Below are 26,805 nucleotides of genomic sequence, written 5' to 3' on the forward strand. Positions count from 1 at the left end.
GATCATTTGGGTCCACTCAATTTAGCTAAGGATTTCAGAAGTGGTTCTTAAGGCTTAGAATTCAAAGAAGCGACAGGAAGAAAGAAACTTCCACACTACTTAATTTACAAAGTGATTTCCCATCCTCAGAAGACTGACTTTGACTTTCTGTTTCCTTAGTCTTTGAACAAATAGGCTTTGTCCTTTAGTCATCTGCCTCTGTTCATTGAGCACCTACTATGTGCCAGGTGGTGTTCTAGGAGCTGAAAACCATGTTCTAAGAACAGAAAATAAAGTTCCTGTCCTCATGGGACTTAGATTCTAAAGGGTGTGTGGGGGGGGGGGGTGCCAAACAATAAACAAATAAGTAAAATAGTAAAAGGGATTATAAAGAATCAGAGAGGAGAGTTAAGGGAGATGGGGATTATGGTTTGAACGGAGCTTTTTAGTTTAGCAAGGATGGACAGAAAGGACTCCCCGAGCTGAGACATAAAAGAAGGAAGGGAGAAAGTCAAATATGACAGGGAGGAGAATTCTAGGCGGAGGGTACAGCAAGTGCAAGGGCCCTGAGGCAGGAGTTCCCTCTTTGAAGGAGACCAGTGTAGTTGAAGAGAGTGAGCCAAGGGAGAGATGTAGGATACAGGTCAAGGAAGTGGGAGAGCATGGGGCAGACTTTGTAAGGATATGTAAGTCACTGTAGGCTTTTACTCTGAGATGGAAAGCTAGTGGAGAAATGACATATTTTATGATATGATTTATGTTTTAAAAGCTTTATTCTGGCCGCTGGGTAGAAAACAGAAGGTGGGAGAACAAGGGCAGAAGCAAGGAGAACAATATTTGGGAGGCAACTGCAGGAATCTAAGCAAGAAACAATGGCGGCTTAGGTCAGAGTGGCAGCAATGGGGATGGTGACAAGTGGTTAGATTTTAGAGGTAAAGGTGCCAGGAATTGCTGATGGGACATGACGGGGGTATTTGAGAAACAGAGAGGAGTCAAGTATATTGTGGATGTTGGTTGGGCCTGAGTAACTATTAGATAATCTAATGGGATGAGCAGAGGCCTTGAATCAGGGGAAACTAAGTCTCAAATCCATGGCTTCTGGGTTTTGTGATCTTGGGCAAGTCCCTGAACCTCTTTGAGCATCTGTTTCTTCAGTAAGAAAGTGATGATGATGATAGTAATAACTCTCTCACAGGTCTATGGTGAGAATTGAATGGGATGTGAAAATTCTTAGAATAATACCTGGTAGAGCAATACTCAACAGACGTCCCTTGAATCCTGGGAGTAAATGATGCCTTTTGAAATATTATGAATCTAGTGTCTTCTCAATACTTTTCTCGTTAACTTACAACCTGTAATGTATAACCTGGCTTCCCACTGTATTTTGAATAAAATCCAAACTCCTTCCAAATCCAGGAAGACACTTCATGGTGGAGCCTCACCTACCTGTCCAACCCACCAGCCACCTTGACCTTCTTATCTGGCTGATAAAGAACTTGACAACTTTCCAGTTTCAGAACTATCACATAGTCTCCTCTCTCTGCCTGGAATGGCCCTCACCCAGATGGCTGGTGCCTTCTGATCCTGTGAGAAATTACTACCTCAGAGTGGCCTTTCCTGACCATCAATTTAAAAACAGGTTCCCAGGTTCCCACCATTATTCTTTCTTTTCAGGGTTTGTTCTTTCCATTCAGGAAAGTTAATCACAATTTATAATTCTGTTTTCCTGTGTATCGTCCGTCTCTTCCACTAGACGGTAAGTTCTATGAAGGCAGGGACCCCCAAGAGTGTGCTCAATGCCTGGCAGAATGCTTGGCTCCCAGTAGGCTCTCAATAAATATTTGTTGAAAGGCTGAGTGACATAAAAGGCTTTTATTGGTATTCTCCTGCTATTCTTTCTAATTTTCTTTTTAAAGATTTTATATTTAAGTAATCTCTACACCCAATGTGGGGCTCAAACTCACAACCTCAAGATCAAGAGTCACCTGCTCCACCGACTGAGCCAGCCAGGTGCCCCTCTTTTTCTTTTTTTAAAATCTCACTTTCTTTGAATTTTGCACAATTCTATAGTGCCTTTTGTTGCTGAGTGGAAACACTTCTCCCTGTTGAATCAGAAAATCCCTTGACTCTTTTTTTCTGTACACTATGCTGGGCTTAATGTCTATATATATAGTACTAACACTGATGGGTTCAATTTTTTTGTGCTCACTTCTTAAGGATGTATTTGTCTTTACAGGCAGGTGACACAAAAGAATAGACCTCAGCTTCAAATCATCCAAGAATCTTATCCATCCAAAGTATTTGTAGAGGCATAGGGAGTGGGGAGGGCATTCCAAGAAAAGGAAAGTGTCAGCAAAGGCATGCCACATGTTGTGTGTAGGATAATTAGAGAACACAAAATTTTCGGTGGTTGGGACCACAGTGTCAAAGATCTGGCTGGCTAGAGACGTTCTAACAAGTTGGAAATATGCCCTCTTCTTCTATATTCTGAAAGAATGTGTGTTAGATTGATGTCACTTCTCCCTTAAACGCTTGCTAGAGTTTGCCAGTGAAACCATCTGGGCCTAGAGCTTTCTTTATGGAACATAATTGATGACAAATTCAATTTCTTTAATAGAGATAGGGCAATTCACATTTTTTCTTTCATCTTGTGTCAGTTTTAGTAAGTTACATTAGATAAGGTCTTGAATGCTAGACTGAATCCTCTTTTATTGAAATTAATTATATTTTAGGGTCATTAAAGGTTTTCACGCAAAAGGATGACAGTACTTTAAGGAAGCTTAATCTGGAGAATGTACAATAAAGGTTTGAGAAACAGGTCAGAGAAAAAGGAGAAACAGAGTTAGGAAACCCAGATAGCAGGCTTTTACAGAAACGTGAGGAATAAGTGACAAGGGTCCTGACTATAGCAGTTTTGGAAATGGGGGGAAAGAACCAAATTCCAGAAATATAACCACTTCTTTATCTATATCTCCTTTTGCCTGAACTAGGGTATTGATAAATTTTAGTACTTAATGGAACATTATGCTGCTTCTCAGCATCTCTTCTGACCAAGGTGGAAAGCATTCCTTGTACCAGAGCCCAGTGGTAGAAAGGTATAATATTTCTTCTGTGATTTAGACTTCCAGCCTTTAAAACTGAGGCCTTAGGAACTGGTGCCAGCTGTCTGTCCTTTTGGTTTTTAGTTTAACTTCGCAACTAGCTTTTCCAATATACTGTTGATATTTTTCTTTTTTATGTGACAGATGTGGTTTCACAGGGCACCTAGAGGCTGCTTAAATTCTGTAAGTAAATACTGTGGTGTAGCTGTTTTCCTAAATTGGGAACCGAAGTGGCAGCTATGATAGAGGGAAGAAACATGGGATTTAAAGTCAAAAGGCTTGAGTTTTAACACTGGCTCAACCACTTATTGGCTGTGTGACCTAAGGCAAGGCACTTAATCTCTCTGAGCCTTAGCATTCTCTTATGTAAACTGAGCATAATACTAGTCTTGCACATTTCACAATTTGTTCTGAGAACCGAATGAAAGAAACTATTTTTCATGTTTTAAACAAATAATCCATTTAAAGTCCAATGTCTAATTATTTATGTGAATAATGTTTTAAGTTAAAGTAAATTTACAAAATGAAAATCTTTGGGCTGAAAACTGCAAGAAGTTTTATTTGTTTGTTTTTTGGGTGGATTTCCATACCTCTAAGTGACTACAGTAGTACTATTTGGCTTTCAGGGGGAAAAAATAAAATTTACTTTTTGATATGAAAATTTCAACGAAGCCTTAGAAGACTTCATAGCTTTAAGGGTTGAGTAACTTTCAAAGGGGAAATTATTGTGCATTTAGCAAAGATACTAGAGTTAGGTTAGAATTTGCAAGTCCTAACTCTTAACCTGTGCTCTGAGAGGTATTAAACTAGTTATCAGAAACTCTTTTTTTTTTTTTAATGTTTATTTTTGAGAGACAGAGGCAGAGCATGAGCAAACGAAGAGCAGAGAGAGAGGGAGACACAGAATCCGAAGCAGGCTCCAGGCTCTGAGCAGTCAGCACAGAGCCCGATGCAGGGCTCGAACCCATGAACTGTGAGATCGTGACCTGAGCCGAAGTCAGAAGCTTAACCAACTGAGCCACCCAGGTGCCCCAGGAATTCCTTTTTTTTTTTTTTTTTTTTTTTTACCAGATATCTATATGGCTTGCTTGCTCCCTCACCTCTTCCAGGTCTTTACTCCAGTGACACCTTCTCAGTGAGCGCTTCCCTGCCTATTCAGTTTAAAATTTAAACATTCCCCCCCTCCCAACACTTCTCATTTCCATTCTATGACTGTTTTCTTCTCCACAACATTCATCATTCAACAAACCATATAACTATTTATTTTGTTTACATCTTGTCCTTTCCTCATCCCTGTCCTCCACTATAATGTAGCTTCCACGAATTTTATCTGTTCATTGTTGTCTCTCTAGAATATAGGACAGTACTTGGGACAAAACAGCACTTGAGGGGTGCCTGGGTGGCTCAGTCGGTTGAGCGTCCGACTTTGGCTCAGGTCATGATCTCACGGTTTGTGGGTTCGAGCCCCATGTCGGGCTCTGTGCTGACAGCTCAGAGCCTGGAGGCTGCTTCAGATTCTGTGTCTCCCTCGCTCTCTGCCCCTCCCCCACTCATGCTCTGTTTCTGTCAAAAATAAACATTAAGACATTAAAAAAAAATAGCACTTGATAAATTTATTTGTTGAATGAATAAAAAAACACTTCATGGGTTCTCTCTTTGAATTTAGTAGTGTAAGAATATGGAAAATTCAGAATATGGCATTTTGACAAAATGGCGATGGGACTCTGTGACCTAGATGCTTCTTCTGACACCAGCCACAGCAGACCAACATGTCCACATTTAAACAAAAAGGCTCCCATTCCCTCAGCTCTGAGAATAATGACTGGAAACTTTCATGGTCATTGTTTACTGAGGACGGTAGAGTACTGAGGTAGCAAAGAGGTACTCAGGGGTCATCTTCTAAGAAAATGCTCCCCCAAATCTTGGGATCTGGCACTCTGCCTATCAAGTAAGGTTGGGAGTCATTAAGATAATCCTCTCCTCTCACTTCCAGAGGATTCTCTCTGAAACACAAGTACCTCAGGAGGGGATCACAGCTTAATCCTTCATCATTTAACACTTGAGCTGGATTTAGGATATGGGGTGAGGACTGGGCAGGAACATTTTACCAATTTTGCCCGTTGTGCCTGGGGCAGAATCCGACCAGCTTTTTTCACATGCCCAAGACCCCCTGCCTGTAAATATCAGTCCTCAAATACTATAGATTGCAACAAATGGAAAAGGATGGGAAATGAATCCATGTTTCTAACCAGCTACAATGTTGTCAATTCTATCAACCTGACCTCTGCAATTGCAATTACAAAGAAATCATAAGGTGAAAGGAGATTTGGATTCCAAACATACCAGATGCCACAAAAGGTTAACCAGGTTATCTGCCTTCCAGTTTGTGCCCTGAGGTATAAGTCTGGCAGTGGCAATGCCCATTGATAAGGTCACTGTGTGATGTAAATAAGTACATATATTGTTTATACCCAAATTTTCATACTCAAGTCGAGTGACTCACTGTTTGCTATGAGCAATGATTCTCCAACTCTCATCAGGAGACTGCTATACCTGGAACACCTGCAAAAAATACAGATTCCTGGGTCCCATTTTGGACCGAACAAAACAGAATCTCAGGGAGAAGACAACCCAGTAATCTGTGTGTGTTTTTTTAATAAAAATTTTTTTAAAAAATGTTTATCCATTTTTTGAAAGAAAGAGAGAGAGAGAGAAAGAGAGAGACAGAGTGCAAGTGGAGAAAGGGCAGAGAGGGAGGGAGACACAGAATCCGAAGCAGATTCCAGGCTCTGAGCTGTCAGCACAGAGTCTGATGCAGGGCTCAAATCCACGAACCAAACCATGAGATCATGACCTGAGCCGAAGCCAGACTCTTAAACAACTGAGCTACCCAGGCGCCCCTAGGCCCCCCTCTTAATTCTGAAACTCTCTCCAGAAAGGAAAAAAACTACCAGAAAGACCTGTGTGTATCTTTTCACTAAACTCTCTTGTACAATTTTTTTCTACCTCCAATACAAATTGCCTTTGCCTCTTCCTTTCGAAATCAACAGAAAAGTTCCCAGGGAACCTGAAAGCTGCTTCACAACAGAGCAATACCTCTTTTTTTTTTTTTTTTAGTTTATTTATTTTAAGAGAGAGAGAAAGAATACCAAGCAGGCCCCGAGCTGTCAGCAGAGAGCCTGACTCAGGACTCGAACTCAGGCAATCAAGAGTCAGATGCTTAACTGACTGAGCCACCCAGGCGCCCCGGAGCAATGTTTCTTTCTCTTAGAGTAGAAACCCTCTAAGAGTCTGTCTGTAACCCTAAGGTAGTTTTCTAAATCCTGAATACATATTGGTCTGGAAATTCCCCATAACTGAAGAAGCAGTTTACTTACGTTGAACATGAATGTATTACTCTCAGTTTTTCTTGTAAAAAGATTTGTGGGCTGCGATCCTATAGAAAACCATTTTGAGAGAAGGGCATGGGGTTCTGGCATGTACCTAAAAAGGTAAGCGTTCTCCCTTTCTCCTCTGTTTCTTTGCTCGCTACTGAACAAGAAGTTTCAGAAGCCAATGCTTGAGCCAGAAAACCAAGCTCCTGAGTGATTGAGGATTTTCTGGTTTCAAATTAAACAGAAAACTAAATTAGCAAATTAATTGTTGGATGTGTTTTCCTGGGCCCTTCATCAGCTGCTGCAGGACCAGTAGCCAATCAGAGAAGACTTCTGGCTGCCCTGGAGAGGGGGCAGGGTTCAGAATCAGGTTCTGCTAGCTACCAAGTGTCAGACATGTTAATTTTAAATTACTTTTGTACAGCTTGGTGTCAAAATGATTAAAGCATGAAGAAAAAAAAAAAAAAAAAACAGAACCAAAGGAGGGAGAAGGGAAATTATTTCCCTTGCATTTGGAGCAAGGACACTTGCAATTCTATTTCCGCTGGCCTTCTATAAATTATGTTAAGTTCTAAGCTTTAGGCCCTTTAGTGCCGAGAGGGTTGGTTTGTGTGTGGGGGTCGTGGCTCTCCATTCCCTTTGTATAATGTTGCTATCTCTCTATGGCAGAAGCTATATCGCAAACACCATCATGTGGCCACAATTTCTTCCCTTCTCCAATCAAACTGTATTCTGATAATGTATTAGTTACTATGTGTCAGACACTGCCCTAAGTATATTTTACATGTAACCTATCCTATAATCCCTCACAAAAATGCTATAAGCCTCACAATGATGCTATGTATGCTATTATTTCCATTCCACAGATGGGAAAACTGAGGCCTGGAGAGGTAAAGCCATTGGCTCAAGTCACTCATCTAGCCCCAGCTTTGTCCTGCTTTACAGCTGTACTGCCTCCTCTCCATTTTCCCTTTGGGGTTGGAGGAACCAAGAGGAATTAAGTGTGATGCTAAGACAACTTCATTGTCCTTCTTAGCAGTCACACACGTTTTCTTTTTGTTGAAGATGCTGCTGAGGTCAGCCTTATTCTCCGTGACATAGCAACGTTTTTACAGAACTACTTTCCCAGGGTAAGCAGGTAATCAGATCACTGGTTGGCTTGTCTTTGTCTCTGTACCCAGCTCTCCCAGTTGGTTTCTTGGACTTCGTGACACCTTTTGCTCAAGATGAGCCATTTCCTCTGAGTCTCGTATGTGAAACGTAAGGCTGACCTCAGCTGCTGTTGCTTTTCAACAATTAACACAAAGCTGTGCTGCTGGAGTTCTCTCCGTCTGCCAGATTTTATTAAGTTTATTTTCTTCACCCTTCCAACAGTCACCTCACATTATCTTATCATATCGTTTACCTCTGGAATCGCAGCATAGTGCTACAATTCAACTTGTAAGATCCTGACGGTGTAGAATTCACAAGATTGCTCCCCGGATGCTACTAAGTAAGTTTTAGTTGCATCGGGATATCCTAAAGTTGCTTAAGTGATACCCAAGCCACCATTCAGGATAATATTGATAATGCCAAAAAGGTGATCTATAAACACAAGACTTAAATAATCTCCCACTGATAAATTTATAAAGACTAAATCTTAGAACTTCACCGATGTTATTAGCCGCTGACTTTTAGTGAGTGCTATTACTTATAACGGTGTGCTAAGTGCTTCTCAACAAACTAATGAGGTGCGTTATATTGTTTTTCCTCTTTTTACGGTGTCTAAGTGAATGTCAAAGCAAGGATGAGAGGCACCTTGAACATTATATGTAGTCCAGCCACCACGTGCATTTTGTATGCTTCTAGTGATGGATGTGGATGGAGATTGCTACATTCTAAGACAGTCTATTACATGACTTCTTCCATATTCCGAACTAAAACATGTGTTTCTAAAGCTCCTAATCATCAGTTCTAGTCTTGGGGCAGCCCCAGGATGAGTTTAATTTCCTTTTCATTCAGTAGCCTTTCAGGTATTTCAACATGGTTCTTCTATCACTCATGAATTCTTCAACTTTTCCTCATTACCCAGGGGTTCAAGTCTCCTCACCATCTTGGTTGGTTGCTCTTTATTACATCCCTTTAAAAGTGAACACGTCACTTAGATGTGGTCTAATACAGAATAAAGTGGATTCCCACCACCACCACCCCCTTGTTCTAGATGCTATATTTCTCTTAATCCAGACTAAAATTCTACTTAATTTATCTGAACTCCCTATGGGGAAAAACCCAACCTGACTCCCCACTGCCTCCCCTTGCCATGTCATTTTTAGGTTTTATGTTCCTTTTCTAGTTCTGTCATAACACGTGCACATGCTTTTCTTCTTCTGCATGACCTTGATCTTCATTCTTGCAGTGTAGTACTGATCTCTGCATGTGCACATATGTTACATTCATTTTCTCTTGGTTTCTATCACCTTATCTCTTCCCACTTCACCTCCTGCTTTCTACCTAGTTCAATATCAGAGAATCCAAATTGCTTTCTAACCATCTTTTTTCTTTATAACGCGAGGTAGGCATGTTCTGAATCCGGTGAGTTTGGACGCGTCTGTCCTGGTTAGCATTTACAAATACATATGCTAGCAGTTTGAGGCTGGCTTCCAAGAGAGTAATTTGATTTGGGAATGCTTTTCATGAGCAGATCTCAACGAATTTCACTTTACTGGAGTTCCAGAGGAAAAAACACGGCCCAGAGGGCGCCTGGGTGGCCCAGTCTGTTGAGCGTCCGACTTCAGTTCAGGTCATGATCTCATGGTCCGGGGGTTCGAGTCTCGCATTGGGCCCCTGAGCTGATAGTTCAAAGCCTGGAGCCTGCTTCAGATTCTGTGTGTCTCCCTCTTTCTCAGCCCCTCCCCTACTTGCATTCTCTTCTTCTCTCTCTCAAAAATAAACAAACATTAAAAAATTTAAAACACATACACACACACACACACACACACACACACACACACACACACACCATGGCCCAGGACTTAGTCTTATAGGGGACATCCTGAATGCAAAATGTGATGAACGAACAGTGACCCCTTCACTCTATGGACAGTTCAAGTAATAACTAGCTTGGATGATGAGAAGAATAACGGAAGCAGCCTGAGTTCAAACCTTGTCTCTGAAGTTTCCAGCCTGGGTGATCTTGTGCCAGTTAACTTCTCTGTGTCTTAATTTCCTCATCTGTAAAATAATGGCAACAATTGTACACACTCCTTAGGCCAGTTGTGAGGAGTTAATTCATATAAAGAGCTTAGAACAGTGTCTGGCTTCCACATAGTAAAGGACAGATATTCCTGCGTGTTGGATAAAGCCAAAACAGAAAGGAGATTATTTCTCCAGGCATTTAAGTTTTCCGCCTGCATCTTTACAAGCCTTAATTCATTGAGCCTTAGTATTGAGGTTTTGGCTTTATAAGGAAGCAGACTTTCAGAAAGAGGCTCAGGAGTCATTTGTGAATGAATGCCCCTCAATCTGGGGCTGGTGAGAAGCAGGGTAGGATTGTTATTTAAGAGGGAGAAAGGCTAGAAGAATTAAAATCTAGCGGGGATGAGATCCAGCATGATCTTTCTTTTCTTGCTATTGAAACAACAACAACAACAACAACAACAACAACAACAACAACAACAAAACTTCCAGGCGAAAATGAGTAAATATGACTCCTAGTGAGAGCGGGGGAGCTACAGATCTTACCCAAAAAATTCAGTGGTCTACCTTGGCTAATCTTTTGTGCTTTAAAAATCTCTGGATTTAAAAATGAAAACGTGACTTCCCACCTCCCCTTCCCCCCACCCCCCAAACCACCCTACTGCTTTGGTCTTGGTCATATAGCAGTTTAGTACCGAATTCTACAAAACGCCAAATGTTCCGCAGAAACTTCTGTTTGCTTATGTTGTACGGTCTACAATGCAGACTCTACACTAACAGAAGAAATTAGTATAGGTTGTGTCAAATCGTGTTAAAATACAACATTAAATAAATGCAAAGAGCCCAGAACAAAGAAAGTGATTAAGCTGGTTTAACTGCATTCAACCCACTATGCTAAATCCCTGTAGGGGGCTTGAGTTAAACAACAAATTTGGTTTCTTGGCCTAAATCCTTTTCTTCAAAGAAGAAATGTTTCTTGTGAGTAATTCCGATAAATTTGTTTTCATCGTCTTCATTTCTTAGTCCCTAGGGAAGCTGGGGGGGGGGGGGGGTGAAAAGAACCCATCTGATTGGGTTCCATTTTAGGAAGAGATGGGACTGTGAAAAATGGAATAGAGGCAGATCAGTTATACAGCTAAAGAGGCACTGGGTGAACTGAGGAACGGGAGGTGTATGATTGTTCAGCCCCAGAAAAAGGCCAGCTAGTGACACCCGGGATGAGGATTTTACCCGGCAGTGAATCAAGGAAGACTGAGAGGGAGATAATAAGGTGTAATTATAGCAGTGCTGTTAGTGCCTGTTTATGGGGTCTGGCAGCAATTTGGTTGAACACCCCTCATTTTGAGAAATTTGTAATTTGGCAGTGAGAATTCCTGCCTTAAAATTTGGCTCAAACCCTCACAGTTTAATATTGCAAAATCTGGGAAATGTTGAAATGTGGCTGCTATTCTAATTGAACTTTTTCAGGCTCTTTCGAATTGGTTTTTTTCCTGTTGGATTCCGAAACAACCGCCTTTTTAAAAGTTCGGGAAGGTGCTTTGGACTACAAACTCAAGCAAGCTCACGAGCTGATGTACTGCTCTGGTGAACGCTCCTGACTTACATCTTTGTGTACATACAGTTGCGGGGGGCGGGGGGAGAAGCTTCAACTTGAAAAACCCGAGTTCCTTCTGTTGGGTAGCCCTTTAAAAATTCCCCCCAGTCAGTATTTTGTTTAACTTCCTTTGAGTCGCCGCGGTGCAACGTGGTGTTGCTCTTGGTTTTATCAACCCACTGCCTCCCCCAAGATTATTCCCCGTTGTTTTAAAGTAGAAGGGAGGTCACCAGGCTGTAGTGAAATGTGGCCAACTCCGGCGGGGACCAAGTTGGCCCAACCGGCTTCTCTAAAGTAACTGGAAGTTTTCTGACAGGAAACCGGTCAGTTCTTGTAAGTCTCGGCACCGGTTCCCACGGCCCCGGCGGCGGCGGCGCCCCCGACGCCCCTCTCGGGGCCGGGGAGGGGCGCGGGGTGCGGGGCGCTGTGGGCGGCAGGGGGCAGCAGCGGGAACCCGTTGTTCTCGAGGTGGGGGGTGGGGCGGGAAGCCGCGCCCCCCCCCCCCCGTTTCCGCGCCCCGCTCCCTCCCCTCCCCCTCTCGCGCCTTCCCTCCCCTCCCCGCGGGGAGGAGGGCGGGGGCGCGGAGCCCTCCCCCGGGACAGGGGGGCGTGCGCGTCCCCTTCGCTCCCCTCCCCCCTGTCCGGGCTCTCCTGGCTCCCCGAGGCGGGAGTTTCCAGGAAGAGCTCAGAGCGCGGCCGCACCACCGAGCGCACGGAGACATCAAGTAGTCCCTCAGAGCGACCTTATTAGAGAATTCTAGTTGCCAGGGGCAGTCAGAGTCGCAACTCCGAAGAGATAGGGGGTGACAGCCGGCCTGAGGGCGTCAGGGAAAGAGGTCCGAGCTCCCACTTTGCATTGCCGGAGAAAGACGTGTGGGGGAGGCGGAACGAGTTCCGGCGGAGGGCTCGGGCGCGCCCGGTGGAGTGAAGCGCCGCGCAGTCGAAGCGCTCACGGAGTTAAAGTGGGCGGGAAAACCCGGAACGGACTCTCCCTGACACGCCCAGGACCTCCCGTCCCATTTTTCGTGGGGGAGGGGACGAAAAAAAGCAACAGAGACAAACGTGTTTCCTTTCCCGGCTACCTAAACCCCCACTGGAGAAAAAAGTGATGACCCGCCACCACGGGGTACGCGCGGCTGGACGCTCAGGTCCCGGCGCGGCGAGGAGGGGCCGCGTGGCTCCTCCTTCTCTAACGTCCGCGCCGTCGGCGCGGGGCGCGCGGTCAGAAACCCAGGCCTGTGCGCTGAAGGAGCCAGGCGCGCGCATGCGCGCGCTAGCGCGCGCTTCCCGCCCCTTTTCCTGAGAGCGTTCGCTTTCACCCCTCCCCCCACGTTCCTCAGCCGCCACCTCAGAGCCTCCCCCGCACCCAACCCTCTCTTTTCGGGGGAGGTGGCCCATCTTGCCTATCCACTGACTAACCCCTTCACCTCAGCTTTGCCCCGCCTCCCCTGAGCTTCGGTACAAACTCCGCAGCGAGCGCTCCGTTTTCACATTCCCGCCTCCGCCCTCTATTTCCCCTCCCAGCCCTGAAGCACTTCCTGCGAACTGCCCTGTTCTCGCTCCTCTGTGCGCGCCGCCTACTTCTTGCCCTAACTGGATGGCTGCTTTCACGTTGGCGGAGCCATGGGTTGTGATCCTGTGATTCTTCCTCTCTCTGAGTGGCGATCGCCTGCTCCATTTTACAGATGGGGAAGTTAAGGTCCAGAGGTCTGACTGGCCGGATTCTGAACACTCCTCGAGTTTTTTCCCCACATCAAACCTGAACTGACCCTGGAAAGATTTTTTTTTTTTTTTACATGTGTTTATTTTTGAGAGACAGAGCAGAAGTGAGGGAGGGGCAAAGAGAGAATGAGACACAGAATCCAAAGCAGGCTCCAGGCTCTGAGCTGTCAGCACAGAGCCCGAGGCGGGGCTTGAACCCACGAACTGTGAGATCACGACCCGCAGCCGAAGTCAGACACCCAACCGACTGAGCCACCCAGGCGCCCCGACCCTGGAAAGATTACACCCTCGGTTTCCACTAATTTTAAGCAACCTTGGAAAGTCAGTCCCCCAGTCTTTCTCTTGGGACCCTCAAACCTCTAGGGCAAGCCACAACAGACCGGTTAGCAAAAGCCATAGAAACAATTTACCTCAAATCAACTAGGTAGCGTTTACTACGTCAGAAGAAGGGCCAAGGGCCAAGTCGGCATCTTAAGACACAGGCTTTTAGAGGTGATGGAGGTTATTTGCTCAATGTAAGGTCGTTTTTTTTTACCATGATGTATAATGTTTTCTCTTAGATCTTGTAATTCTCTTATTTCTTACCCTCTTTGAGATTTTTTATTTTTCAGGATTTGAAAACATTTTGATGGAATTGGCCTCCTCGATTAAGAAAAAAGACCTTTTTAGGGGCGTCTGGGGGGGGGGCTCAGTCGGTTAAGCGTTCAACTCTTCATTTTGGCTTAGGTCATGGTCTCATGGTTTTGGGATCTAGCCCCTTGTAGGGCTCTGTGCTGACAGCATTGAGCCTATTTGGGATTCTTGGAGAGAGACCCTCTCTCTCTGCCTCTCTCAAAATAATTAACTTAGAAAAAAAATTTAATACCACTTTATTTTATAAAGATAACCTTTCCTTTTTGTTAATGTGGTTGGATATTATTATCCTGAATTCCCCCTCTTCCCAAAGTTACTTTTTCCCTGGGCTTCAGCTCTAAAGTTATCTCAAGTCCTTGGGAGACAAGAGATGTCCTAGAGAATTCTTGAAGAAGCACCACTACTGTAAACCTTTTGGTACCACAAACTTTAAAGCTATACCTGGGAACTGAAGGAAACAGGAGACTTGTATAATTTTAGGTATATCTAGAGATTGATTAATTCAGATTTAGGGGCACCCGGGTGGCTCAGTCGTGAAGCGTCCAGATTTGACTCAGGTCATGATCTTGCAGGTCATGAGTTCAGTCCCAGTCAGGCTCTGTGCTGACAGCTCAGAGCCTGGAGCCTGCTTCGGATTCTGTGTCTCCCTCTCTTTCTCTCCCCTTCCCTTGGCTCACACCTTGTCTCTCTCTCTCAAAAATAAACATTAAAAAAAAAATTTTTTTTTAATTCAGATTCAAATGTTTTGAGAGTCTCATTCCAAGCATTGTAAATTTGGATCTGTTTTGTTACATTTTGTGTGAAATGACACTTTTATCATGATTTTCCTCTATTGTAAATATTTCTAAATTGTTTATTGGGCTGATGTCTTCTAATCATGATGGTGGTCTTAAAAACCAGTCCAGATTCATTACAAGAGAGTTTTTTTGTTAAGTAGACTAAGAGTGTGGCGTGCTAACACTTTTCTGAACATTGTTCACCAAATGGATGCTTCCTATGTGCTAGGTCTTTTGTGGGATATAAAGCTGAACATGATAAGGCTATTCTTCTATTTTTTATTTTTTAATGTTTGTATATTTTTGAGAGAGAGAAAGAGTGCAAGCGGGAGACAGACATGGAGAGAGGGGGGCAGAGGATCCGAAGTGGGCCCCGTGCTGACAGCAGCGAGCTGGATGCGGGGCTTGAACTCATCGAACCGTGAGATCGTGACCTGAGCCAAGTCAGACGCTCAACCAACCTGGTGCCCTAAGACGGGGCTATTCTTAAAATGCAATCTAGTAGTGGAGATAAAACTACTACAGGCTCAAATCAGTAAAAACTCATTGTTATTTCTTATTATTTAAAAAAAAAAACACATAAGTTACCTATTAATTTGTGGTTTCCACAGTTCTCTCCCCTTGTTCACGTGCAGTCCTCAGGTTCTGAACGTGTAGATCAAGAAACAGAGCAATGAATAGTTAAGAACGAGCTAACCAGAAAATGAGCAGGAGTGGGCAGTGATTTAATGGGAATGTGAATAATGGCACAGTCCAATATTGAAAAAAAAGACAGCAAGAATGTCAGGAAAGAGAAATTTAAGTGTAAGAATGTCCGGGTCTTTGGATTTTAAATGCTGAAGAAAGATGGGAAAGCATTAGGAATTATGTACTATTTAACTTTGCATGAATGCTCACAAACATAGTTTTTATTTCAGGAAGGATAAATAGCCTTGCATTTAAGCCGTTGCCTGCATACATAGATTTGGTGAGGAATTTTAAGGAAGACCAGTGGTATAGAGGTAACATCCAGGTTGCAGTGGAATTCAAACTTCCTAAAGCAGGAGGAGGGGAGAATCCTGTGATTAGTTTAAACAGACTCCAAACTTACCCACCCACTCCCAAAGAAAATCATTTATAGTCCAAGAGATTAAATGTAACTTAAATCTTAAAGTACTTTTTGACCAATTTAGAAAGCATTGCATTTGAACTTTAGCATTCGAAGTTGCCCTTCTAAAATGATTTTTCCACTTTTTGCTCCATTCACATACTCTATGTTTCTGCTGGGTCTTGCTTCTGTAACCAGAGTTCACTGCAACTTCAACCTTGAAGTTATATCCTGGTCTGCAAACTGATGCTTCTCAGGGGGTTGGTGCTGTAAGATAAGTAACTAGGTTTTCAGCTCAATCTCATTTTCTTTTTCTTTCTTTCTTTCTTTCTTTCTTTCTTTCTTTCTTTCTTTCTTTCTTTCTTTCTTTCTTTCTCTTTCTTTCTTTCTTTCTTTCTTTCTTTCTTTCTTTCTTTCTTTCTTCCTTTCTTTCAGTTTATTTATTTGAGAGAGAGAGAGAGAGAGAGAGAGAGAGAGAGAGAGAGAGAATCCCAAGCAGGCTCCATGCTGTCACCACAGAGCCCGATATGGGCCTCAAAATCACAAACTGTGAGATCCTGACCTGAGCCAAAATCAGATGCTTAACCACCTGAACCACCCAGACACCCCTATTTTTTTTTAAAGAGTTTTAGGGGCGCCTGGGTGGCACAGTCGGTTAAGCGTCCGACTTCAGCCAGGTCACGATCTCACGGTCCGTGAGTTCGAGCCCCGCGTCAGGCTCTGGGCTGATGGCTCAGAGCCTGGAGCCTGTTTCCGATTCTGTGTCTCCCTCTCTCTCTGCCCCTCCCCCGTTCATGCTCTGTCTCTCTCTGTCCCAAAAATAAATAAACGTTGAAAACAAAATTTTTTTTTAAATAAAAGAGTTTTATTTTATTTTTTCAATGTTTATTTATTTTGAAAGAGAGAGGGAGAGCATGTGGGGGTGGGGGGAGGAGCAGAGAGAGATAATCCCAAGCAGGCTCCATGCTCAGAGCAGGGCCCAATGCAGGGCTTGATCCCACTAACCATGAGATCATGACCTGAGCTGAAACCAAGTCGGACGCTTAGCTGACTGAGCCACCCAGGCACCCCAATCTCATTTTGTTTCTAACTTTTAAAATCAAAAGTTAAATTGTGAGAACCTCAGGAACATAGTCTTTCTTAGGTGAAATGAAAACATTACATGTGAGAATGCACTACTTTTTATTAAATCTGGGGGTCATTTTCAGGATTCTTATATGTGACTGTATTGTTACTTATAACCTACAACAGTGGCCCATAGACAGTAGAGTCAAGCTGCTGTGGTTTATTATCACTAATCTGGGACAACAGTGGCGCTATGTGATTTCTTAAGGGAAAGTCACATTGTAGACTAAAACCTATAGAAAAATTGACACAAGTCATCAGCTCTTTCCTAATGGAATTTAGGCCTTGTTTTCCCCTTTATTGTCCACCTCTGTGTCATTTAGCATAAACATATCTTTATTGTTGGTCCTGCATGAAAGCCGGAATTCATAAGGGTTCTGTTTCTTCATTTTAGAAGCCACAGTACATTCACCAAGCCTTCTAAAGATGACTTTTCTGGCTGCTGCTACTGACTCCATTCTTTGCGGGATCCTGGGTATGTCATTCCTCTTAGTTGGGCTTCTGTTTCTCTACCTTGGGTCTTGCTGGACCCACAACCAGCTCAAGGCCATTCTTCAGGGGGCCACTTTTTTTGCCTTAGTGCTGCAGGGCCCTGGACTCTTAAATCAATTTATTCTTTTATTCAAATCAGTGTCTTCAAGTCGTATCTAGTTTTTCTATATTTGTGTGATAACTTTTATGTTGGAGGACTGAAACTTTGGGCTTGAATAATAATGTGATGTTAAGGTAGGGCCTTCAGGAGGCTGGGATTACCAAGAGACTATATCAGGGGTTCTAAACCTGGCATCCAGGATAAAATTCACGAGCATGGATGGGGAGAAAATTACATCTTTGTTTTCACTAATATTGAAATTTAGCACTTCCTTTTAGTATCAGTGTTAGTAACAAAATCATAGCAGTATTAGCAGTACCGTACTTGGGAATGTCACTGATAGAAATCACAGATAATTTCCTATCACATTGCAGTTGCTGCAGACCTGTTGATAAGAGTTTGCACTCTGTTTTACATTTAGTGTTCTTATTTTTATTTTTGAGACAGAGAGAGACAGAGTACAAGCGGGGGAGGAGCAGAGAGAGAGGGAGACACAGAATCCGAAACAGGCTCCAGGCTCCAAACTGTCAGCACAGAGCCCGACGCGGGGCTCAAACTAACGAACTGAGAGATCATGACCTGAGCCAGTCGGATGCTTAACCGACTGAGCCACCCAGGCACCCCTGAAGTCTTTACTACTAGATCTTGTTATTTATTGTGTTAATAATGAAGCACATTGTATCATAAATTTTTAATATTTTGATCACTGTTTCCATATGTTGCATTTGGAAACCTATGTAATGTCGTCTGTAAATATTTAATGAGTTTAAAAACATCGTTCTGACGAGAGGTCTGTAGGCTTCTCCACATTGACAAAGGAGTCCATGGTACAAAGAATGATTAAGAACCCTTGCTTTGGGACACCTGGGTGGCACAGTTAGTTAAATGTCTGACTCTTGAGCTTGGCTCAGGTCATGATCTCACAGTTTGTGAGTTTGAGCCCCACATCGGGCTCTGCGCTGACAGCATGGAGCCTGCTTGGGATTCTGTCTCTCCCTCCCTCTGCCCCTCCTCAACTTGTGTCCCCTCTCTCTCAAAATAAATAAACTTAAAAAAAAAAAAAAGAACCCTGCTTTAATCAAAATAATTACTATTAGTAACGGGTTATAAACCATTGAATGAGATAAGAGCCTATGAGTCCACACTGATATAAAGAAGTAAATAAATCATTATATAAATGTAGGAAAAGTGAAAGCATTTCCTATCAGAGGATGACAACTAGTAAATATAGATGAAATGGTGGAGTGAGAAACTCACTCATGGATGCTGAAACTGGCAAAATGGGTGAAAGTTTGATGAGGAGCAGGATATTTGCATGGTGAAGTATCTCTCCATAAACTACTTTAATAATTATAAAGGGGAAATAGTGGAGGATCCTCTTTAATACCACCTTCACCAAGTCATCAAGCCTGTGTCATCTCTTAATAAGAAGTACTGAGGACACAACATTGCTTCACTGGTAATCCTGCCAAAAATGTACAAACTGAATCTAATCATGAGGAAATGTCAAACAAACCCAAATTGAGAGCCATCTTACAAAATCACTGGCCTGTACCCTTCAAAAATGTCAAGGTCAGGAAACAACAGAAAGGCTGAGAAAGGCTGAGGGACTGGTCCAGATTAAAAGAGGCAAAAGAGGGGCGCCTGGCTGGCGCAGTCGGTTGGGCGTCCAACTTCAGCCAGGTCACGATCTCGCGGTCCGTGAGTTCGAGCCCCGCGTCAGGCTCTGGGCTGATGGCTCAGAGCCTGGAGCCTGTTTCCGATTCTGTGTCTCCCTCTCTCTCTGCCCCTCCCCCATTCATGCTCTGTCTCTCTCTGTCCCAAAAATAAATAAACGTTGAAAAAAAAAATAAAAAATAAAAGAGGCAAAAGAGACATGAAAACTGAATGTAGTGTGTGACCTTAGATTTGATCCTGGACTAGGAAAAAAAAAAAAAAAGCCCTAAAAAATGCTTGTAGTGCAAATGGCAACATTTAACATGGATCGTGAATTAGATAATAGTATTGTATCAATGTTAAATGTCCCAATTTTTATATCTATATTGAGGCTGCATAGAGAATGACCTTGTTCTTAGTAAATAACACACGGAAGTATTTAGGAGTCAAAGAGTATGATATCTAAGTCTCAAATGGTTCAGAAAAAATGCATATATTTATAAGTCTATATATATAAAGGTAGAATAATAAGGCATATGGAGCAGAGGTAATAAAATTTGATTTGGATAAAAGACTTAAGAGGAGTTCCTTCTACTATTCTTTTTTTTTTTTTTTATGTTTTATTTATTCTTAGAGAGAGAGACAGAGCATGAGCATAGGAGGAGCAGAGCGGAGGAGGAGCAGAGCAAGAGAGGGACACAGAATTGGAAGCAGGCTCCAGGCTCCGAGCGAGCTTCCAGCCCAAGAGCCCGCCACGGGGCTCAAACTCACAAGCCGTGAGATCATGACCTGAGCTGAAGTCGGCCGCTCAACTGACTGAGCCACCCAGGTGCCCCATACTATTCTTTTGTTGTTGTTGTTGTTAAGTTTTTATTTAAATTCCAGTTAGTTAACATACAGTGTAATATTAGTTTCAGGTGCACAATATAGTAATTCAACACTTTCATACAACACCCAGTGTTCATCATAACAAGTGCATCCTTAATCCCCAGCACCTACTTCACCCATCCCCCCACACCCACCTCCCTACTGTGTTTTCTGTAGTTAAGATTCCTTCTACTATTCTTGAAATGTTCTGTCAGTTTGAAATTATATTGTTTTAGATCATTTGTTACACCCCCTCACTTTGAGGAGGTGAAAATTCATATTTTGGAAGGTGAAGACTCGCTCAAGATCGCAACAAGTTAGTGACGAGAGTTAGGGCCCAAACTCAGATCTCCAGATGTCAGTCCTCTTTTTACAACACTAACTGGTCCTTTGGTGTTTGTGTTTGGATGGCAAAAATTGAGCCACCGCTTTTTACTTCTCTTTTTAGTTTCTTGGTTCCTTAGAGCTAGTTCCTTCTACTAGAGAACCACAGTAACATAACTAAATGCTTCTTTCAGTTCCTTCATGATTAGGCAAGGATCAATTTGAAGTTTTTGAGCTTATGGTTGGGATACCCCTTTCTCTTGTAGGTTCAGCATCTTTCTTTACTGCCAACCTTTTCTGTACATAATTGGTTTCTTTTCTATGGTATTACTTGTAACCCTTCTCCCATAGAGTAATGGTTTATTATATTGTTTAAACTTTTTTCCATAGGTCACACCATCTCAAGGTCTTTTTATGTACTCTCAAGAAAATTGTATATTTTCTGGGATGCCTGGCTGGCTTAGTCAGTGGAGCATGTAACTCTTGATCTTGGAGTTGTGGGTTTGAGTCCCACACTGGGTGTAGAGGTTACTTAAAAATAAAAAATAATAAATAAATAAACAAACAAACAAATAAATAAAATGTTAAAAAAATAAAATTGTATGGGGGCGCCTGGGTGGCTCAGTCAGTTAAGCATCCAACTTAGGCTCAGGTCATGATCTCACAGGTTGTGGGTTCAAGCCCCACGTTGGGCTCTGTGCTGACAGCTCAGAACCTGGAGCCTGCTTCAGATTCTGTGTCTCCTCTCTCTGCCCCTCCCGATGGCACTCTGTCTCTCTCTCTCAAAAATGAATACAAACATTACATTTTTTAAATAAAAAAATAAAAAATAAAATAAAATTGTATGTTTTCATTTCTGTGATTCTATGATTCCATTTTCTTGGTGGAAAATTAAGGCATAATATGCTGGGAGAAAGAGAGGATATAGCATCTCAGAATTACAGTCTTAAGGAGAGTAATCTAACCACAGTAGTTGGTGTGGGTCATTTAATAGTTCTACTAGTTACTGACTAATATCAGCTTTATAAAGAAATTAAGGGCTCAAATATGTTGTTTTCTATGTAAATCAGCTAATTATCATCGGTATGAGGACTCCTTGTCTCCAAATGGGATAATGGAAAATAATTAACTTGAACCATATGAAATTGCTAGTTTTGTCACAACTGAATATCAACAGTTTTATATATGGCTCAACCTAATAGCAGTAAGTACATTATTAGATTTATTTTAGGTTATTAAATTGGGTTATTTTCTCTTCTCTTAGAGTGTTGGTAGAAAAATGGAGACCGTTCATGTGGGATCTGTTCTTGACTCTTCAACTTCTCTCAGTTTCTTTTCCTACTTTGGCTGTTCCTGTCTTCACTCCCTCTGTGAGAGTCTTGCTAGGCTTCAGATTCCTCCAAATTTCCATCTTGGCTTATATTACCTTCCACCACTTGGGAGCCTTCCATTGATTCTTAGAAAGTTAAAGATGGAATATCAGAGGCAGTTTGTTCAATTTCCTTATACCCCAGATGAGGAAACAGAAGCTAGCATCATAACGCTGGTATCTGAGAGGTGGGGCAAGAATGCAATAGCCTGACTCCCAGGACCCTGTTCTTCCTATCTCAGCACCCATGTTCTTATCTGGATCTTATATTTCCTACAGTGTAATTATATGGACTTGGGTCTGTCAGTCTCTCTCTCTTTCCTATCCTTATCTTTTACTTAGCTCTCAATTCTCAATCACCTGGATCTTCCTTATTTCCTCAGTTTTGCCTTTTTACCATTCCAGAGCAGACTTAGCTTATGCATTCTGTCTGTCATTTTCGCCATGGTGAAAGGTGAAGAAATAGTTGTATTCCATGATTTTTACTTCCTGGGGTGATACAATGGGGGAGTGGCTGAGATCATTTTATTTTAAGATAATGAAAGATACCCTTGTATATTTGTGTATCTTCAGTGCATTATTTTATACTTACACAGTATTTTGAAAATAATTTAAGAAAAAATAGTGGTTGATAATATCTGTCTCTACCATAAAAAATTCCATAGTCCAATGGAAACAATTGACAAGAATTAGAATATTATTAGTTAATGAATGAGCGATCTTTTGTTAAGCCCCAAAAAGTAGAGTCTTGAATTGTATTTGACTTGCTGAAAAAATACCATTATCTATATTCCTAAAATATGAATTGTTTATTCGAAAAGACCTTTGGTAATCAGGTTCACAGGAACAGAGTAAAGTATCAAGAAAAAGAATTAGCAAGAAGGAAGTGAAAGACAAGGGTAGTGAACAAGTCTTTGGGTCCTAATAATAATGTAGATTTTTTTTTTTAATTTCCTTAAGTAATCTCTAAGACCAACGTGGGGTTCAAACTCATTACCCCGAGATCAAGAGTCACATGCTCTACCAACTGAGCAGCCAGGCTCCCTAATGTAGCAATTCTTAAAGGGAAGAGGAATGGCAATAATAATTTCTCATAATTTATGTATTTTTAAGATAGTTCTGTTAGCGATTCAGCCCCTAGTTAACAAAACCTGGAAGAAAATGTTTGGTGTATGGATCTGGTACCTTGAGGAGTATCTCAGATTTTTTTTCTCCTTTAAAGACTTAGCTGTTGATAAGAAGTTCCCTGTCAACACCTTATTTTGTCAGCATTTGCATCTTTGCAGCCCAGGAATTTGGTTTTATGTGCTTTACCTGCTTCAGGATAAATTGACCTTCTATTGGTAGGTGTGTGGTATGCAAAATGCTACTTCAGCGGGGAGTTTGGGTAAGCACTGACTGATGGATGTAAGAAGTCAATGGAGACTTTGTCCTAAGGCCAATGTTTGTATTTTCTTCCTTCTGCCATGTAGCTTTTCAGAGAAATAGTCTTTGGGTTTCTTTTATTAGTTAATCTCCCACTGCCATCTCCCAACCTACCCCCATCTTCTTGTCCCCACCATCTTTTTATGTGTAAACTAAGCCTTTGTTGAAAGCAATTTATGGCAAAGTTATACAATTTTCTTCGGAAAATAAAAAATGGATATGTATGTGAGTATCTCTGGTCTCTTTTCCTTTTCAAGCTTTAATCACCCCGTTATTCATAGACCTGATTTGGAAAAATGAAGAAAAGAAAGGACTATTCATTTGAGGTAAATGGTGTTAACCATGAATAATTGTAAATGGGCTTTTAGAGACTTAATGATTCTGTCTTAACAAGGTAACAACGCTTAATTCCCTAAGTTTATAACCTATGAGTTTGCAGAGTTTTCTCCAACTATCAGTTGTTCCTGTTAGATAGCCAGAACTGAAAAGATGTAGTATGTATCTCAGGGTTCATTCACAATTATAAAGTGAAACTGAAATGTGACAGATTTCTAGATGCCTTATCAAATACAGAGAAATCAGTCGCTCATTACTCATGCCTCTCTTCTACAAGTATTTCCTACAAATACAGTGGGCAATACATTTAAAATGTTTTCACTTTAGCTTATTTTACTAATAGCTATTATCTTTATTTGTTGAATTTGCTCCAGGACTCCAGAAAAAAAAAAAAAGCCTTCCTGATAAACTTTAAAGAATGACACTGCTGATGACTACCCTTTCAGATTTCTTCTTGACTGAAGGGTTTAATTGATGAACTTGTCTTAGTCAAGAAACTACCTAGATCCATTCTACTTGTTCAGGATTCACCAATCTCTTAAAATTTGTTTCAAATGCCTTCATCTTCATGAAAATTTTCTAATAAGATGGCCAAGATGATCTTTTCTTCTCTTTTAGCCATCCACTGACACATTATACATACCAGTGTTTACCAAGCCAGCTGGATTCTTTGAGATATTACTAGGTGTTCAGAGTGAAATAAATTTAGTAAACATGGTATATTATTTCCCTCTCTTGAATATATGTATAATTTATATTATGCATATATTATGAATGAATATTAAAGTCTCTGAGAAGATCTGCAATAAAAGAAATCTGCCTAATTTTGTTTAGTCCATTGTACTTAGTAAATACTTTCTAAATTGCAAGTTGTAACTCAAATGTCACTTTCTGCAGGAAGACTTTCATGACTCCCTCAGGCAGTATCCAATGTGTCTACCACTGAATTCACATAGCTTAGACTTACACTATAAAGTGCTATAAAAATTTAGTTTCCGTTAATATTATGATATAATCTTTTGATTGTAAGCAACAGACAACTCAACTCAAACTGGCTTAAACAATTAAGGGAGGGGCACTTAGGTAGCTCAGTTGGTTAAGCTCGGCTTAGTTTCGGCTCATGTCACAATCTCACAGATTTGTGAGATTGCACCCCACGTCAGGCTCTATGCTAACAGCACAGCATGGAGACTGCTTGGGATTTTCTCTCTCTCTGTCTCTCTCTGTCTCTCTCTGACCCTCCCCCACTCATCATGCTTTCTCTCTCTCTCTCAAAATAAATAAATAAACATTAAAATAAATTAAGAGAATTTGTTAATCATCACCTGAAACTTGGTCCTCGGTATTGAGGCTCAGTGATATTACCAAAGACCTGATTTCTTTTACAAAATCTTTGATTTTCTAAATTTTGCTCGGTATGGGTCAATATGCTCAATCTCAATATGACTGTAGCAGTTTCTAAGAGAGCTGTTTGTGCTTCCCTCATCTCTAGTAGTAAAAGAACATCTCTCAAGGCAGCTACTTCAGAATAGCAAGGAAGCGTCTTTCTCAGAAGCCCCAGCAAAGATCTTTTCGTATCTCATCGGTTTGGATTACTGTCACTTGCCTGTCACTGAACTAATCAATGTCCATGGAGATAGGATGTGCTGGACTTAAGCCGATAAGGGCTACCCTGGATTTGAGTGTGAAGTCAGCTTCTTTAGAAGCTTCCTTATGTTATTACACATAAGAGAATACGGATACTGTACTAATAGGAAGGAGGAATCAAAGTTGGGAAGCCAAAACCAATAAAAATCCACTGCATGATGCTTACCACTATCCATTACTTCTGTATCAATACATTGATGCATTAATCCAAACATAATTAGTACATTGATTAATCATTCTGTATTAGTTAACTTTGTTCAAACAAAAACTTGTACACAAATGTCCATAGCAGCAATATTTATAATAGCCTGAAAGTGGAAACAATCCAGGTGTCTGTCAGCTGATGAATGGATAAACAAAATGTGGTATAATCATACAATGGAATGTTGCTTAGAAATAAAAAAGAATGAAGTACCGAAACTTGTTAGAACATGGATGAAACTCGAAAATGTTATGTTAAATGTAAGAAGCCAGTCTAAAAAGGCTACATATTGTATGATTCCACTTATATGAAATGTACAGAATAGGAAAATTCATAGAGACAGAGTAGATTAGTGGCCACCACAGGCTCTAGGAGGAGGTGGAAATGGGACGTGGTTGCTAGTAGATACAAGGTTTTCTTTGAGGGTGATGAAAATGTTCTGGAATTACAAAGTGGTGATGCTTGCACAACTTTGTGAATATACTTAAAACCATTGATGAATTGTACACTTTATTTTTTCAAGATTTTATATTTTTAAGTGATCTCTACACCCAACATGGGGCTCGAGCTTACAAGCCCAAGATCAAGAGTTGTATGCTCCACTGACTGAGCCAGCCAGGCAACCCTGTACCCTTTAAATTTAAATGATAAATGTTATGGTATGTGAATTATGTTAATTAATAAAAAAAAACATATATATATATATATATATATATATATATATATATATATATACCCAGAAGTTAGGAGCTCATTTTCACCTTTTATTTTCAACCCCCCACCCCCACCCCATAGTAACCCCAGTGTCTTCCATATCATAGCAGGTGCTCCAAAAATATTTGAATGAATGAGTGGAAAATTAAATTGAAATAATTATTATATTTTTATCATTAGGATCCAAAAAGACATTTACTTAGTTCTTTCTTTCTTTTTTTTTTTTTTAATTTTTTTTAATGTTTATTTTTGAGACAGAGAGAGAGCATGAACAGGGGAGGGTCAGAGAGAGCATGAACAGGGGAGGGTCAGAGAGAGAGGGAGACACAGAATCCGAAGCAGTCTCCAGGCTCCAAGCTGTCAGCACAGAGCCCGACGCGGGGCTCGAACTCACGGACTGTGAGATCATGACCTGAGCCGAAGTCGGACGCTCAACCGACTGAGCCACCCAGGCGCCCCACTTAGTTCTTTCTTTAAATTAGCAACACATATGAATGCAGATCAACATCTTTGCAACTAAAATGTCTAAATTACATTTGAAGATTATTCTTCACTTCCATTGATTTGTTCTGTTATCTGTTACTTGTACAGATGGCATTTCATCATGTATCATTACAGAATTGAGCCAGTCCATATTTTCCACATTTCCACAGTATTTATTTTTCTGAATTATAAAAATTGTTTTCACTTAATTTTCAACTTTGAGAGCAAAGAGTTTAACTGGGGTTCTAAATTTGTTTTGTCTAATTACTGCTTATAGTATTTGTATTATCTAAAAAATATTTTAGGGGAGCTCCTAGGTGGCTCAGTCGGTTGGGCGACCCACTTTGGCTCAGGACATGATCTCATGGCTCGTGAGTTCGAGCTCTGCATTGGGCTCTGTGCTGACAGCTCAGAGCCTGGAGCCTGCTTCGGATTCTGTGTCTCACTCTCTCTCTGCCCCTCCCCTGCTCATGCTCTGTCTCTCTCTGTCTCAAAAATAAATAAAAACATTAAAAAAAATTTTTTTTTAAGTATTGGTGGGGCGCCTGGGTGGCTCAGTCAGTTAAGCAACAGACTTCTGCTCAGGTGATGATATCCAATTTGTGAGTTCGAACCCCACATCAGGC

The 26,805-nt window shown here is 41.5% G+C and overlaps 1 long non-coding RNA gene across 1 annotated transcript; it reads left to right on the forward strand.

Moving 5' to 3' along the window:
* The first annotated feature begins 10,309 nt into the window (after positions 1-10,309).
* LOC121023837 (uncharacterized) lies at positions 10,310-19,635 on the forward strand. Its single transcript, XR_005787516.1, has 3 exons — positions 10,310-11,555; positions 16,959-17,039; positions 19,447-19,635. It is a non-coding gene; the product is annotated as an uncharacterized LOC121023837 (long non-coding RNA).
* Positions 19,636-26,805: the final 7,170 nt, after the last annotated feature.

This window comes from Herpailurus yagouaroundi, unplaced genomic scaffold (genome assembly GCF_014898765.1).
Source record: "Herpailurus yagouaroundi ecotype Mexico unplaced genomic scaffold, PumYag 77, whole genome shotgun sequence".
NCBI classification, from domain to species: domain Eukaryota; kingdom Metazoa; phylum Chordata; class Mammalia; order Carnivora; family Felidae; genus Herpailurus; species Herpailurus yagouaroundi.